Here is a 14,015-nt window from a genome sequence, read left to right as displayed (position 1 = left end):
CTCCCAATCGCACCATTGCACATGTCCCTCACGCTTCCCAAAGGAACACGAGCCAACAGAGTGCTCTCCCACAGTAATAATAGAGCCCACTTCTTGCCCATGTTCCAATTATCGTGTTTGGGTCGCTTACATTATTGGTGGTTCGTCCCTGGAGGGTGACAGCACACCAAGTTGGGTCGATCTCTCCCACTTTGTACTTTTCATTATCTGTAGAGAACTTAAAACATGTATAGTTATCTTGTTTTGGCATAAATGGTCCCACTGTCGTCTGCTTTGAAACGGGAGGAAAAGCCTGGACAACAAAGTACAGTTGCCAGTGGTCACGGCACTTCTGGTTAACTGTAACATACACTCATAGCCCCACTTATCTTCTAAATGCAATGGGGCGGGCTCTGTAAACAAACGTGGCCGAGCTGCCGCACAGGCAACACAGTCAGATACATGTTGTTCTCTAGCATTTTGAGCCACCCAATCAAGCCAGAGGTTACTGTCCTTGAAACCGTGGGCCCGCTCAATCAAATCCTGCGGCTTCAATCTAGTGTAATCTGATGTCACAAGTAATTTCTCTTTTAGTTCCTGTTCCTTTTGGGCGACTGCCCTGAGGTTATTGTTTGGTCAGCTAAAGTGATAATTGGTTCAACTAAGTTGACCCTAATTACCCCTGATGGATCTGTCCCTATGACATCCACCCCAATTACCAAATAGAACATACCTCCCGGGATCCCAGATTTTGGGAGCGTATCCCACGGTCCTAGGGAAAGAGTGACAGGGTTCTGGGAAACAGAATAATCCCTTTGAATGGCTATCCCTTTCAATCCCTGCGGCACATCTGGCTGCCATCCTACTCCTGTCCAACCTACCACGTCTTGCCAAGCACACCACTGATCTGTTATATAGGTGTAAACGTGTTTCCCCACGAGGGCCCCCAACAGCCTTACGGAAGCATATCATGGGATGATTGCAAACCCATATATCATATGCTCTCCAGCTACTACTAGCTCCTGTACACTTAATAACGTCACACAAATCAAACGTGAACGAGCTGGTAGACCCTTTAACATAATTCAACTCTATGCCATTATTCATGCTGAGACACTCATCACCTTTACCTGACACCTCGCTTTTGTCTTTTTTACCGATCCCGTTTTAGGAACTGCAGTCTCAGGAAGTGCTGTGCTGGACTGGCCTCCGTGTTCAGACGAGTGGTTCGGAGTGCCCTGCAAAATATAAACAATAAACAACACAGCCATAGTTAATATCACAGTATACAATAGACATGTGGTTGTAAGAAACATTTTAATCAGTTTTTTCTCATTACGTGTCTCTGACTCGTGTGTCTGCATCATGTTAGGTAAACTTTGTGTTCTGGACTGAAACTCCCCTGCTTTTGGAGTTCTCAACTGGTCACTGCTTCTTTCTTCTGACGTGGCGACCTTCTCAGCTGCTGCTCTTCTTTCTTCGGCCTCCCAGGTAGACTACTGGTTGGCCCGTTGCACAGGTGAGAGGATTTATTTTGCCTCTGCTCGTTATCGTTGACACCTGTGTTTGGTGTAGAGGAGTTTTCCTCTAGCAAGCTCTCGTGTGCTGGGGCACACTGCGACCAATGGTACCAGGTATCGCCTTTCCCTTTCAATTGAACTGCTGTAGTTGTCCTGGCAACGACCTCATAAGGACCCGTCCAGCGTGGCTCCTTCCACTTGCGTTTGATAACCTTCAGCCAAACCGCCTTCGCCTCTGGGGTCACCTGGTCCGCCACATGCAGTCCAGAAGTAACCTGTTTGGTGAAACTGGAGACAAGACACTTCAATTCATCCCAATATTCTGCATGAGACCTGTTACCTCTCGTGGTGTGTTCCGCTGGAACCTCTGTCCAAGGTGCTGGAAATGGCCTTCCCGTCTGCAACTCATGCGGGGTGAATCCTGTTGACTTATTAACAGAACATCTTATAGTCATTAGAGCAATTGGTAAAGCTGAAACCCAGTTTAACCCGTCACTGCAGATTTTTAGATAACTTATTTTTCAAATTCAAGTTCATTCTTTCTACCTTCCCTTGAGACTGAGGATGGTAGACAGTCCCAAACCTGTGTTTTACTCCCAACATCTTCTCTACTTCCTCCAGGTCTCGATTTTTAAAGTGGGTTCCATTATCTGATCTAATGCGCCTTGGAAACCCATGCCTGGGGATATAATGATTGATTAAGCACTTAATCACGCTTTTGGCGTCCTCCTTTCGGGTGGGCCACGCTTCTGGCCACCCTGTCAAAGCATCTACACACACTAACAGATATCTGACTCCCCTGGGCCCACATCAATCATATCAGTGTAATCAATCACAATTTCTTCTCCTGGCCTTTCTGGCAGGAGAAACTTACCTGGTTCTGGTTTTACCACTGGTTTTGGATTGTGAGCTCCACAAATTAAACATGTTTGGGCTTTTTCCTTTATCATAGCTGTTAGTCCTGGGTGCCACCAGTGACACAAATTTCTCTCCATCTGTGCCACTCCCACATGGCCAAGCCCATGTGCCTCAGTTATCTTCTGTCTGGCCAGTTTGTCAGTTAGGACTGGTCGTCCATCAACTCCTCTCCAAAGACCACCCTCTTTTCGGGCTCCTTTGCTCTGCCACACCTCTTTCTCCTCCAGAGAAGCCTCCTCTTGGGCCTGTCTGGCCTCCTCCAACATATTGATGCCTGCCTCCTCTTCAGCAATTACCTGCACCATTTGCTGTCGTCCTTTATAGCCTGCTGCTTCCTTTGCGGCTTCATCCGCTTTCTGATTCCTCTTGCAACCATGGTATTTGCCTGAGAGTGTCCTTTACATTTGATAATGCTCACCTCACTTGGGTCGTGCAGGGCCCTCTCCAGTTCCTCCATTTCCTTCCTGTGGCAAATAGGAGCATTTGTTGCTGTTCGAAGCCTGCTCTCTTCCACTGCTGGAGTTCCACGTGGGCTGCTCCAAAAGCATAGGCTGAATCAGTATAAATATTCACTCTTTTATCTTTGGCCAGTCTCAAGGCCCTACTCAGTGCAATGACTTCTGCTCTCTGAGCAGACTGTTGTCCCTCAATTCTCCCTACTTCTTTTACCTCAAATTCAGTTCCTTGTTTGCAGACTATAGCATAGCCTGCTTTCAGTCCCTCTTCATCCCGATGGCAGCAGCCATCTGTGAACCAATCCTCAGCTCCAGGAATAGGTTCTGCTTTTAAGTCTTCCCTGACTTTCCTTCCAGTTCTGCTTTCTTAGTACAATCATGAGGTTCCCCTGCTCCCATTAAATCTGCCATATTAATTCCTTCATGTGTAAATGTCAGATTTGGAGCATCTAGAACTTTACTCAACCTCTGTTGTGCTAATGAGGTCATGGTGAACGCCTGCGAGTTCACATATGCCACCACACTATGTGTAGTCAGAACTTTTAGTGGGTGTTGTCTCACCACATGTGCTGTTTTCTGTATTATTTTGGCAACCCCTGCTGCATGCTGTGTGCATGTAGGATGCCTTGCTTCTGTTGGGCTCAATCTTATGCTGACATACATAAGTACCTGTCTTCCTCCCTCTTTTTCTGAAACAACACACCATTTATTATTCCAAGTGTTTCAGAAATATCCAAGTAAATGGCTCATCATAGTTAGGTGTGGCCAAATCTGAGGCCCTTGACAAGTCTTGTTTCAAAAGAAATGAACGCGGCTTCAGTGTCGAGCGTCCATGGCAATTCAGCCTTAAGGTTTCGGACGCCCACCTGTTTAATCAGATCCCGTAAGGGAGCCGTCCTTCCTGCATAGTTTGGAATAAACTGTCTGCTGTAGCCCGTCAGGCCAAGAAAAGAAAGAAGTTCTTTTACCGTTCTTGGTTTTGGGTGTGTCAAAATTTGGTCTCTGTGTGCATTCATTAGTCCCAATGATTTATGGGCTATTACACGCCCAGAAATGTGACTTCTGGTCGAACCAACTGTAGTTTCTCTTTACTTACTTTGAAGCCGCATTCAGACAGTCTTTTAAGCACTGTGAGTGATGCTGCCGTACAAGCCGCTGCTGAAGTAGCTGCGATAAGTAGGTCATCTACATACTGTATTAATGTGCACCCTTCAGGCAACTGACAGGGTGACAGGGCTTCTTTAAGCACCTGATTGAAAATGCCTGGGGACAGGGCAAAGCCTTGTGGCAAGCGTGTGTATCTAAACTGACGACCTCTGTATGTGAAAGAAAAATGTCTCTGAGTGAATGATGTAATGGGAGACAAAAGAACGCGTTGCTAGATCAATGCATGTAAACCACTTTTGGTCGCAGGTTATTTCAGTTAGGGCTGTGTATGGATTAGGTACAGGCACCGTATCGGTACGTAGTATGGCATTAATAAGTCTTAAATCATGTGCCATACGGTACTTCCCTGTCCCATGTTTCTCCACCGGCAAAATTGGTGTGTTCCAAAGGGATTGCGAGGGCTCAAGCACTCCTGCTTTCAACAACCCTTCAATCGTCTCAGCGATCCCTTCTTCTGCTTCAGGCTTGTGTCTATATTGTGGTCGTGAAATTGGCGTGTCCGATTTCAGCTGGAACAAAACCGGCGCACAATGGGCTAAGCCAACATCAGTGGGTCCTTTAGACCACAGAGTGTCAGGCAATTTTGAAAGTTCTACCACTGCATCTGGATGATCTGTTCTCTCACTACCATGTATTCTTGATACTTGCTGATGCTCTAATATCACTGCGTCACTGGACACACATGTGATACGATATATTTTACATTTTGGTGCATAACAAACGTCTGGAATTTGGGTGGGTTGCCACCAAGCGTTATCCAGCGCTCGCCTCACCATCGTCCCCAACTCTTTGGCCTGGTGTCCCTCATGGACTGCCAATGTAATGTGTGGGGCCGAATCTGATCCCATGTTATACCAAGACAACTGTTCATCTGTTAATTTAACAACCGCTGCTACACCTTCTGGCCCCACATAAATACTTTGTGTTTGGACGTTCCAGGTCTGACCCTCAAGTTCAGACTGGAAGGCTTCTCGGTAAACATCATCATCATCCCTATCATAAAAGAGAGTGACATGGAATGGATCTCTAGGCGAGGAGTACACCGCAAGACTCATGATCCAGGGTCTCCACTGTTGATATTGTTCCAAAATGCCTTCTTCTACCAAGCGCCCCCAGTAAATGTCAGCAGGGGGTGGTTCACAGTTCTGCAGCAAGTATTGATTCTTTGAATTGATTTCCAGGCACGGTAGCGACATTCCACCGGGCAGAGAGACCGTCAGTCCATCCGCGGAACACATAATGGTGGCTCCCAGTTTGATGAGTAAATCTCGGCCCATCAAGTTCACAGGCACTTGTGGAGATACCACATATCGGTGCCTCAAAGTCTGTTTGCCCAGCTTGGTCAGAGCTGGGTCTGTGAGTGGCAGAGTCATTGGTATCCCAGAGAAACCCATAACACTGACAGTGTGGTTAGAGATGGTTGCACTATTCGGTGTCGTCCTCAAAGTTGAGTACGTTGCCCCAGTGTCCACCAGGAAGGGCAATTCTGCACCTTCCACTGTCATTGACAGCATAGGATCTGCCATTCCCCTGCTGCCCGCATTCTCCACCAAAATGAAGCGAGATCGATCAACTGTAGACCAGACAACAAACGACGGAGGCACCAGACGAATGCAATCAAACGATGAGTTTATTAACACAGGAGAGGCAACATCTGCATATGTCGTTCTGACAAAAATTCATCAAAAACTGGTTTTATACCAAAGAACATTAACGCCCACACATACACGTCAATACAAGTCAAAAATACATAGTTGACAGACATGAGCGCATCTTATACATTTTAATAACTATAAACAGTCATATAACTTCTCTTTCTATAACACCTGCCTTTTAAGGTAATAAACTTCAAGCTTCGGGATCGTTAAAGCTAATAATTGACCCTCGTCACCAATCACTAAGTAAACTGAATTGGCGCAGGTCTCAAAAGAGAGCAGAAGACACTTGGGCCTTCGCTCAGGCCTGCCACTAAATTAATAAGTGTATTGTAAGCATGCATGCAATTAACCTGCTATGTTCTCATCTTCCCCCAACATGTATCACCTGGACACTCTCACCAGTGAAGCTTAAAACCCTCTTGGATGGAACATCAACTCTCAACAAGCACAGTTATGCATTGTGTATAAAATAAACTCAACCTGTGAATAAAAAGGTCACTGTAATGACAAACATATTCAATGCATTATGAACCCCATAAGAAATATTACTGATAAAATAATACTGTAGAACATGTTATTAATGCATTTATCATAAGGCAGATTATATGGTTACAGTAAAAGAATCTCTGAATCCTAACACTCTCCCTCCCCAGGCAGAAGATATGTAAGTGACGTAGCCTTGGGGGGCAACACCAATCAAAAATTTTACAGTGTGATGGTGCTTGTAGTTGGACCAAGTTTGAGCTTGTGCAAGAAGATTAGATGGTCTCTCAATAAAGACTTCAAAGCAATCAACAATCACAGCCACTTTACATCCAAATGCCTGTCTGAAACTCAGTGGCATCGTAGCTTGAAGAACATGTCGCTCTGGCCACTCAATTAGGAACTCTAACCTTTTATGAAGTATGTCAATTACTTTATGCCAAACTCTAGAAGCAGTGGACAGAGAAATATTGAACCTGAAAGCTAAATCTTTCAGGGGCAGATTTAGTCTCAGCCTCAGCAAAACTAGTATGAATTGTTCAAATTTGGACAACAAAGACATAGGTCCCGAGGTGATATAGGGCTCGCACAGTTCAAAATCTGAATTAAAACTAAGAAGTTGGGGAGCCCTGTGTAGAACTTTGTCTTGTCTTCATTTTTTCAAAAGCCTCCTGGCTGAACTGTGTGTCCAGAGCCTTGCTCGAAGATCAACCAGCTCTGCTGTGTTCTGTCTCAAAACATCCTCCATCTTCTCGATGTCATCCATCGTCAGCTCTGTCTGGCATCCAGCAGCCGCACAGCCTGCAATATAACAGTGGGGAGCATAATCAGCATAATAGAGGCAACCTCAATTTTTACTCATTTTCACTGTAGGAGTTTTTTAGTGGGCTATTAGAATCTGGTGTAATGTGTTTAATTCACTATGTTAATTTAATGTAATTATTTTTTTTAATCAACAAAAAAACATGTTGCGTCTAAACAAAAAATATATTTATACGTTTCTCACCACAGAAACCTTACATTACGGATATCTTTACTTATCTGTGAAAGGAGACTGTCTGGAATCTGGCAATATAAGAACCATAGCAGTGTACAAAAACCTGTGGTGTGTGCCTGACGGTAATAAGTGCCACTTTTTCTTTTTTTCTGAATAAAATGGTATGGATTTACTCTGTGATTAAAAAATCACAAACATGTAATATGTAACTTGGACCATAATCATTACAGATAATGGCATCTTTTTCTCTTTGACATGATTCTTGTTTGTTTTACATCTCAGCACAATATCTTACCTGGATAAGTGAATGTCTCATTCACACTGAAGTCTTCTGGTTGTGGATTCTCAGCTGGAAGCTGCAGTTCGGGTTCTCCACTGTCACTAGGCTCAAATCCGGGCTCTCAGCCGTCTGTTGCATATCCAAAATCGCCTCTGCACATCGATGCTGTTCTGCCTTAAGCTTCATTCTTTTCTCTCGCTTTGAGAACTGATTCCGATCTGGGTTTTCGTCAGAGTCGCGAGATTGACCGTCGGAGCCCAGTCCTCCGACTCTTCGTCATCCAAAGCACTTGGGCAGCCTATAGTCCCAATCAAGTCAATATTAGACTACTAACTTAAAAGCACTAAGTAAACGAGAATTTAACGACAACCTAATGCTAATAAGTTCGTTTGCAAACATAACATTACCTCTGACGAAGTGGTCGCTGCAGACACGGGCATTGGCAGACTCTGCTCCTCCCGACTGTAAACGTAAATTTAAAATCCATTTTTCCTCGTTTTTCGGTTAGAATTTTCCATTTTTCTCCTCTTCGTTGGGCTATTTTTGGTACCCTAAAATACCGTTTATCGGTTTCTCTGGTCGACCTACTGGAGCATCCGTAAACACAACAGGACATAGGCATTTTGCGTACTGTCTGTCTGTGATTTTGCGCTTATCTTTTTCACTTCCGACCGCCAGTCAAATTTCGCGCTTTACGTCGAAGTCACGTCTATGTCAAATGAAACCTAGCTATTGGGAACCTTTTGAAACAGCTTGTTTTAGGCCAGGGGTGGGCAATCTCAGTCCACGAGGGCCGGTGTCCCTGCAGGTTTTAGATGTGTCCTCGAACCAACACAGGTGATTTAAATGGCTAAATTAGCTCCTCAACATGTCCTGAAGTTCTCCAGAGGCCTGGTAACGAACTAATCATGTGATTCAAATGTGTTGACCCAAGGTGAGATCTAAAACCTGCAGGGACACTGGCCCTCGTGGACTGAGATTGCCCACCCCTGTTTTAGGCACATTATTCCGGAAACCAGAAGATTGCTGTAACGCCAGTGACACTAGGTAGTATCTCGATGCAATCTGCTGGGTTCTTTATATAGAAGACTTTTTACTAATTGGCATAATTACCTGAACTTCATTGGAGTGTTTACTTTATTAAGTGCCTTGAGATGACTGTTGTTGTGATGTACCGCTATATAAATAAACTGAATTTAAACACTGACAGAAAATGGATGAATGTTTTCTTCACATTTACCGTGTTTATAGAGGCAGTAGACATGGCAGCACCAAAAAAATTAACAATTGAATTTTTGCTGAATCTGTCCCCTTAAAAGGTGCTCTCCAGTACAAGTTTCAACAATGACTATTAAGAATAATACATATTTCACAATTATATTGTCTTATTTGAATATATGAGCATTTTGCGTGCAATGAACCTAACTCAAATTGAAGCTAGAAAATAAAGTGTGATAAGCGTACCAGATACTCCTTGAACAGTAGATCTGGATCTTCACTAAAGTAGATCACCAGGCTTTTAAGAGTATGCTCCCTCTTTATGTCGATGTCATCACACTAATGCAAGGGTGAAAAAAAAAGGGTGAAAAAAATGTAATTGATTGATTGCATTTAATTGATGGGTTTATCATTAGTACTGACCAAACTACTGATCGCCATGATATCCTTGATCTTTTGGCCCTTTGCTCCTTTGCTCCCCTCAAAAATTTTCATCAGCTTGTCTGTTAAATTGTCCAGCTGAGCCAAGAACTTTGCCTGCAGGGGTTTTGTAGTGATCCGCAGGAACTCTGCATTCACCTGGAAATAAAACATACATAAACTTCTAGTTTACTATATTTAAATACAGACTGCTGAATCAACACACTGAAAGTTGCTTAACATTTGAACCATCAGTGAAGTTTGTCAAGACCTAAACTGATTGTAGCTGAGTTTTAAGTTTGACATGTGTCCTTTTCCATGACAACAGCATTCAAAGTTAATTTAGCTTTTTCTTACAATACTGTTATAGGGGTTTCCCAACAGCACTACTCAGCATGACTCAGATGGTTGTGGTTTGGTTAGACAGCCTTTTCCAACAGCACGATTCGCTATTTTCCCCAAAATTTTTAGTACCTGCTTCATTGTGGTTCATGTTGAACATCACCCCCATTATTGTGCTGTAGTGTTCCTGAATTATACTTCACACTGTTTACTGTTTACCTAGTGTTATTTCTGTCTCCAATACAGATGACTGCAACTAATGTCACTTAACTAGTGTTTTGTTTTTTCTTCACAGATTTGTCAGGGAAAACAAACTATACTGATGTGAGCTGTGTTAACCCACACTGTACTGAGCTGTTTTGGCTGAGTAGTGCTGCTGGAAAAAGGGCTTCAAGTCACCACCCTTACCACTAGGACCACTACGTTTTTCACTAAAGTTTAGTTTAAATTTATTATAATTTGGCTAAAATACAGACAAAAGGTTTTTTTGCTCAAATCTTCTGTCCATCTACAGAAAAATATTCAGTAATATAGTTAAAAGCGCTGACAAAACAAACAATACTTAAATTTGTTGATACACAAGCATTTTACTTACTTCACTTTCCTTGAAAAGGGCAGGCCATCTGTTCATGAAATCTCTGATCATCGGCCTCTGTTCCACAATCTCTAGTCGTCTATGGGAGAAGGTTCTTTCCATTTTTGCTTTTATCAATGCTTCATTGTCTCGCTTTTTGATTTCTGAGAGTAGAGCCACTCTTTCAGTTTCCAAGCTTTCAGTGCTTTCACCTTTTGGGGGTAAAGGGACATAATAGACCTCGGCCTTTCTTGGTTTTTTGATGTTGGCAGTGTGAGATTATTCTGTTATCATATGTTACCTTATATATGTAATCAAAGTAGTTGAATTATGATACTGCTGTAGATCATATTATACCCCTTAATATAGAGTGTGTGATCAGTATGTAGTTTTAGTTTGCATTACACTTCTGACTTAAAAGAGTGTGAAAATCATTAGATCTATTGGATTGACCTGTGTTATTCGACACTGTTGAATGTGTTACACTGTTTCTTGACATTTCATACTGCTGAATCATGAAGAGAATGTTGTGTGCAGAAGACCTTGTTCTGATAGCAGAAGAGACGACCACATTCCATACCCCCACCTTTACAGAGAGCAGAAAGACAGGGAGCCGAGGTCATAACTTAGGCGCCGTAAGAGAGAAAACATGTGAATGTTTAGGCTTTTACGACTAGGTGGGGGCTACTAGAGGCTATAAAAGGCTGAGTAACCCGTCACCATTTTGAGACTTGCTGTGACCCTCTGCAGGCAGGTCTCCCCATCATGATGGTTCTTATGCTCTTAAGTGTTGAATTATATGGAAATAAAATATTGTTGATTGAGCATTTATACACCGAGTATTGTCCTTCCTTCAGCCCAAAGATTAAAAGAACTGGGAGATTTTAACAGCAGCAGTTTTTCCTTGGCCTTCCCGTTTGTGCTTTAAGGAATTCACACGGATTTCAGGATCACCAAGCCGCCCAAGCTTTGTTCGATAGTTTTGCATTTTGTACTTCAGAGATTGCTTCCATCCCCAAAATCCTGTCTTAGATCCTAGCTGCCCTAAACAAGGATGGGTCCTTGTCAGTGCTGCTGCCACCTCTTCACATTGATAGTCTTTAGGATATTTTGTGTATTTCAGCATTTCTTGAGCTAATCCATCAAGGATGACTCCCTTCAGTTTTATGCCAGGCTTGAAGAGTGTGCCATTTGCTTCATATTCTGCATTTTTCTGCTGGAGTTCCAATTCCACGTCATATGTGAATTTAGGGACCACAAACACATTGGGCCAGGAAAACTGTCTTGTCGGTTGAACATCTGGTGATGAATGAGGGGTTGATGTGTATAGGGTATCATCACTGCAGGATGAAACTAAAGAAGGCCCAGGGCTGGAAGTTCCTTGGCAAGTGTAAACACTGCTGTTTGTGGACATCTCAACTGGGTACAAAGTGATGAATTGTTCCTCAAGTGTGGGTTTAGGATTGTATATCACTTTCAGTGTGCCTTTATCTTTTACATCAGACATTGAAGTTAAGTTCATAAATGCATTAAAGTCTTCATCCATGTACTGCAAACGGAAGTCTTCTTTCAAATCGAAGAATGTCTTTACCAACATATGGAGTTCTGATAATGTTGCTGGAATTCCAGAGTCCAGATGCATTTTCCTGGAGTCTGACACATCCCCAAAGATGATTCTGAGAACAGGGCTTGCCATTATGGGACAACCTTTACTCTGGAACAGAAAAAGCACAGCCAAATGATGGCATATTTATTCAACATAAATACAGCTCTAGAGGGATTTTTATTCCAGTTAGGTTTATCAACATCATGCCCAGAAACCACATACATTGCTAAAACCTTTGTATGATTCTTCTGGTATGCTAACCCAGCAGTGTTATTTTTATTAACTTTTCAGTGTCACCTAAGAAAGTGTGCTGCTGGGTCTCCCAGAGCTGAAAGGAGCTTCCAGGACGACAATGGAGAGTCTGGCTGTTCCATGCCGGACACAACTATAAGCAAAACCTTCAAAGAGTTTGCTTTCCAGAGCTTATTGTCAGGCATCCTCCAGCAGAGGGGTTGTTCTTTTTAAGAATCTTTACAATCTAAATTTAAGAAATCTTAAAAGCTATGTTATTGAAGAAAACTTACCCTTCACAATGATGAATCTCTTTAACATCACTAAGCGTAGTCCCTCCACAACGTAGTCCGCAAGGGGATATGGGTCCTCCAAGTCACCAAGCTCAATTATGGCCAGCTCTCTAGTGGATGGGGTAGACAGCTCAAATCCACCATAATGCTCCCTGTACCAAGAACATAGTTCCCTAACTATGAAACACAGTTTCTTCTCAACTATGCACAGCTGAATGATCTCATTAAATTTTGGCAGCCCATTTACAGTTCCGTGAACAATAAGCATGCCTTGACTGTAATGCATACCATTGCAGGATACCTTCTTCAACAGAGCAACTTCAGAAATAGATGGGTATCTTTCCATCAAAGCAGACACTACTCTGTCATTAAGAACCTCAACGGGCATAACAGAGGCATTTCTAACTTCCAAGGATGACTTCTTGTAATTAGAGGAATGTGTCTGATGGGCAATCATGAACTGATGTTTAACAGCTAATGAGAAAGGTATGTTTTTGAAGCAGTTTGTATGTCGTGCAACCTGCTTGAAAAACTATGCTTTGCCTCGAATCGCATGGTCCATAGAGAAATGAGAGGTCCAAAGCATTTAATCATTTGTGGATAGTGCTCCAAATAATGATGCTTTGGCAACAGATTTACATGTGGAAAGAGATCAAGATAGAGCTGCCTATGATCATAGATCTTGGCCTCAAGATAAGCTATGGTTTCATCTGTGTGGACATGGGCAACAACCAACTCAACTATATCTTTATGATGTAGAATTACCTGCCATGCTGGCTCATCAACTGGCAAAAGTGGCCCTATGATTAAAGGAAGCAATCTCAGCAAGGACCAATTTTCATGAGCATTGCCCCCTATTGTGTTTTTTGAAGAATAAGTATGTGGTATGCAGTGTTGGGTAAGTTACTTTAAATTAGTAACTTAGTTACATTACTAGTTACTTCTCTAAAAAAGTAACTCAGTTACTTCAAGTTACTCGTTACTTTCAAAGTAACTAGTTACTAGGGAAAGTAACTTTGGTTTTACTCAGAATTCTCTTGTTAATGTGTTGCTTCTGTAACTGGATACCCAGCCAGATTGCCAGTCTTCTAGCTTGCTTACTTGTGACAACTGCACTGTGCCACCTACCAATAGAAAGGAAAAAATAATGTGCACATTTCCACGAGAGAAATCCCACGCCTGGACCGTCGTTGACCGCCGCCATGATTCTAGCCTGCTTTTTACATCCAACACAAAAACTGCAGTCGTGGTGCTTTTGATTGTACTCAGAACTCAGAAATTCTGCCTTCTGAATAGGAAGATGTAGGTAACACCAGACTGCAGATGAACTGCATACAGAGCTGGACTGGGACAAAAAAATCGTCCCGGGCATTTTGACTAGAGACCGGCCCACCATTATAGGAAAAATCATAAAGCCTTTGAATGAAAATAAACACTGTTGTGACAGTGATGTATACTGTTCTGATGGTATATATGTATCGATCTATCAATTGTTTGTTGTAAGACTCAGATAATTATTTTTTTTAAAAAGCTAGACATTTTAAATGAGAATAAGAAAGAAAAGTATTTCCTTGTCCCCCCCTTTCCCTGTTAATGCCATACCTGCCCCCCTGGCAACACTTTGCTAGACCCGCCCCTGCACAGTTACCAGCTGTCAGCTACGTAGAAAAGGATCCTGGTGTTATTTGTCTCTCAGAAACAGTTCATAACTTCCCTTCAACTCATTCATGTCACCTAAAAGGTAAACCTGTTTCTCCATCACCTGTTCAGCTCTGATGATTCAGTAAGGACATCTCCTGGTTTCATCTGCATGTTTCCCTCTCACCAGATAACCAAACCGACATCATGACCAGCAGCTTTACAGCTGTGGCTCC

The sequence above is a fragment of the Oreochromis aureus genome, linkage group 3 (genome assembly GCF_013358895.1).
Source record: "Oreochromis aureus strain Israel breed Guangdong linkage group 3, ZZ_aureus, whole genome shotgun sequence".
Lineage (NCBI taxonomy): Eukaryota > Metazoa > Chordata > Actinopteri > Cichliformes > Cichlidae > Oreochromis > Oreochromis aureus.
This window is presented reverse-complemented; position numbering follows the sequence as displayed.